Source organism: Etheostoma spectabile, chromosome 6 (assembly GCF_008692095.1).
Source record: "Etheostoma spectabile isolate EspeVRDwgs_2016 chromosome 6, UIUC_Espe_1.0, whole genome shotgun sequence".
In the NCBI taxonomy this organism is placed as follows: Eukaryota; Metazoa; Chordata; class Actinopteri; order Perciformes; family Percidae; genus Etheostoma; species Etheostoma spectabile.
Genome location: NC_045738.1, coordinates 19,296,115 through 19,299,532, shown reverse-complemented (window position 1 = coordinate 19,299,532; position 3,418 = coordinate 19,296,115). Strand labels below are relative to the sequence as shown.

Genomic DNA, 3,418 nt, shown 5'->3' with positions numbered 1-3,418 from the left:
TAAAAACATTCAAATACCAAAATAACGGAAGGCTTTTATTGTGAAGAACTTCTGGGAAATGAAAGCGTTTACAGCCGGGGTTTCACCACTCGTATTTCCGTCAACTCCAGACTTTGAGTGGTTTTCAGCGCTTGTTCGTGACATGTTGTTGAGCTGAGGTACAGACGATGGGAAAATTATCGATACAAATAAATGAGGCGACATATCCCCGGTGTTAAGAGGCCCGCCGCAGAGTCAGTGGTAGTGAGAGAAGGTACTTTTCAAACAAGTGGTGCATTGATGGCTAAGGGAAGACGAGGGAATAGTTAGCCTACCTATCCGACGACCAGTCCATGCACTTGACTTCCTGTCAAGCTACGCAATTCGTATTGGTCATAGCACGTGCACTGCCATACAACTGGGCAAGACGGGACCCCAGAAGCTGAAGCGTACACACGTTTATGGTACCCAGCAGATAATAGGATGATTATCTTTGTATTCATCTACAATGAAGAATGTGTTTTTCATCCACTCCTGTGTATCTTTTATTGAGTATGCAAAATAATGCTGTTTTGGGCTTGAGAAATCTGTTCAGGAGTGAAAGTGTTTGGGAACCATGGTGGCTGTAGATCATCAACTCTGAAGATGGTAAAATAAACTTTCCCACCTCTAAGCACAATGTATCCATTGTTGGTACTGCCTTTAAAACCTTGGAGCTACAATATGTATTAATAATACAAAATAATGTATTGAAGCAATTATAAATATGTGCACTTTCTTTTATAAATTTGAATTCCGGAAAAAGTGGCTGTTAAAATTGGGCATCTATTCTGTATCTATCTATCTATATCATTGGCTGGTGGGCAAAAAAGTAAATTTCCCACCCTGCTTCTACATTACTCATCTTTTCTTTGGGGCCTTTCACTACACAAAAACAGGAAGAGGCAGACAAGCACTGTCACACATCCTCTCAACACAAATCTACCCCAGTCGGACACCTTTCTAAAATGAAACCTCTTCATTACTCTTTAACAAGCCTCTTAAGTTGAGTGTTGTGCGTTCTGGCAATTCTCAATAATTAAAGCACAGGGTTAAGCAGCACTAGCTTGCCTCTTAGCTATTTATCCTTTTGTGTTGGGGGAGCCTGTTGGAACCAAAGATTGGTTCACCGTGTGCAGGTACAGCAGCAGCGTGTTGACGCTCAGCCTCGTCTCCCAGGGCGTCGAGGCTGCTGCGTGTCACCGCCGCTGCATTTCAACATGGCAAACGCGGCTGCTCCTGCAGGCTCCAGGCGGGTGATCAAAAACCTGGCAGCTGTACCAATCACCGTGCCTGAATATTTTTTTTTTTTTTAATCCCTGCGTTCCGTTTATAACTGGTGTATAAATAAGTAATTCAGAATCAATCAGCCAAAACGTGGCCAGAAGGGAGGCTCTACGACTTGAGTCTTTTTAAATAAAAGGGCAGTTGGCTTTGTTAATATATATGTTTCCAAAAAGATTTCTCCGCTCACACACCCACTAGATTTGTCTCTTAATTCAATGCTGCCTTTAAGCAAAATTGTCCATAATCCATGACTGCATGGTGACAGGAATGGGGGTTTTGCACTTCTGACTGTCCAAAGCTATGTTTATCCAAATGTTGCCTTCTGCACCCGGCCCAGCTACGCCCAGTTTTCAGCTACGTTCTTTCATTTTTCTCTTCACTCATGTCACTTGAATCCCTCTGCTCCCTCTGTCACCATCATGGCTAAAGCCCGCTCACAGCTCCTGGAAACACTTAATTGACTTTTTACTGACGCGACCTGTAATTGGCTTTTAATCACTGTTTTACATCATCTATTGATATTCAAATCAGCTGTGTCAACTCGGAGAAAGGGGCCTCTCCAGTGCCTTGCTGTCATTTACTGTGGCTCGAGGGAAACTCCAACACCCTGTGTTGATGCACCAAGCTACCTTTAGAGGCCCAAACCTAAAGACTCACACCTGGGAGGGAAACATTTGGGTTGTCGGGATGAGAGGTTAACACCCTTTGCTTGAGGTGAATTAAGCCAAATTGCAGCCACCTAGGAAATCGCACCTGATTCCGTGTGTCATTAACGAGTCACATTGGAAAGCATTCTGCCGGAATCAATGAAACCTATTCATTCCGATCACATGAGTTGACTTCCTCAGACCTTCATCAGGTCCATTGTTTGCTTCTGTATCAAAAGTCATCCAGTTGGTTGCTGTCTGTATCCTTGGCTACAGTGAAAATAACCAATAAAGGCAAAAACCAGCAGCTCTGGTGTTCTCTCACCGATTCTATGGCAACATTGCCATTTCCTGTTTGGATTACCACAGGCATTTTTTTGTCTATTTTAGGCCTTTTTAATTCCATGCAAGGGGAGAGAGAAGGGGAATGACATGCAGCGAAGGGCTGCAGGTCGGAGTCGAACCCTCGGCTGCTGCATTGAGGAGTAAACCCCTATACACGTGCGCCGGCTCTACCAACTGAGCCAACCCAACCGCGGCCTGCCAGAATTCTTGATGCAATAATTTGAAATGAAAAAGAAAAACGCAGGAGTGCATGAAAAGGGAATAAAACATGAATTGTACCACTGATAAGCTAAATGTTGGACAGCCTAAATCACCATGTATTACATGCCTAGCAAACGCATGTAGTGGTTATGCCATAAGTCTTTAAATAAACTGAGCAAGAACAGCGTCTGGTCCAGAGGAACAAGATTAATTCTAATTTAGGAATGAATCATGTTATGTAAACATTGCTTTATAGTTACTTTTTTTTCCCAATACTGGTGGGCAGAAATATGTATATAGGTTTAATACAATCAATAGTTTGCACCTAGAAACGAACTGCGTATTTGGCAGATGGCCACATCAGGCATGAAGATGTTTGTTGGGAGCGCTGGTCGATAAGTCGGGGTCAGTCTTCCGCCTCCGCTCAGTGCTCTGAAAGCCGTTCCCACGCTCTTTGCTACGTGTAGAGAAAAGATGAGAGTAGACATGGATCCTGTAGACAGCATCATTTTGACGGAAACAAACATTTTTCTTCTTATTTTCTTTCTTTCTTTGTTCCAGCTGTAAACATGGCAGCAAACTCTGGCCACTGCTGTAAGATATCCATAAACTCAGGACTTCAGGATGACCTGCGTTGTTTGTGCTTTGCTCGGATAGCAATCTTGTCCAATCCCTTGACAGCTGCAGCTCAGTAGCCTTTTCCCACATTAGACAGAGTGCCACAGGGTCAGGCTTCATCACAAATTTTTTAGGTAGCCTATTGTGACTGCAGAGGGAAACTAGCCTTTTGGCTAAATGTAGCATATTTACAGAAATGTTAATATGCACAGTCCCTGCCAAATAAAATAGACAAGTATTTTTTCACTTTGTGTCTTTCTACCTTTTTAGTTTTCCTAACTCTATCTGTCTATTTAAAAAAA

At 42.9% G+C, this 3,418-nt stretch overlaps 1 protein-coding gene and 1 long non-coding RNA gene across 2 annotated transcripts in view; one reads left to right on the top strand and one right to left on the bottom strand.

The window, feature by feature from the left end:
- sema6cb (semaphorin 6Cb) overlaps positions 1 to 3,418 on the top strand; it is a gene marked incomplete in the record, with an annotated part of 158,875 nt that overhangs the window by 33,351 nt on the left and 122,106 nt on the right.
- The window catches only part of LOC116690564 (uncharacterized), a 13,679-nt gene that overhangs the window by 5,164 nt on the left and 5,097 nt on the right, over positions 1 to 3,418 (bottom strand). The window contains exons 2-3 of the long non-coding RNA XR_004332286.1: positions 3,178 to 3,185; positions 1,287 to 1,293 (exon numbers count right to left, since the gene is read on the bottom strand). This is a non-coding gene — a long non-coding RNA (uncharacterized LOC116690564). The remainder of the gene's footprint in view (positions 1 to 1,286; positions 1,294 to 3,177; positions 3,186 to 3,418) is intronic.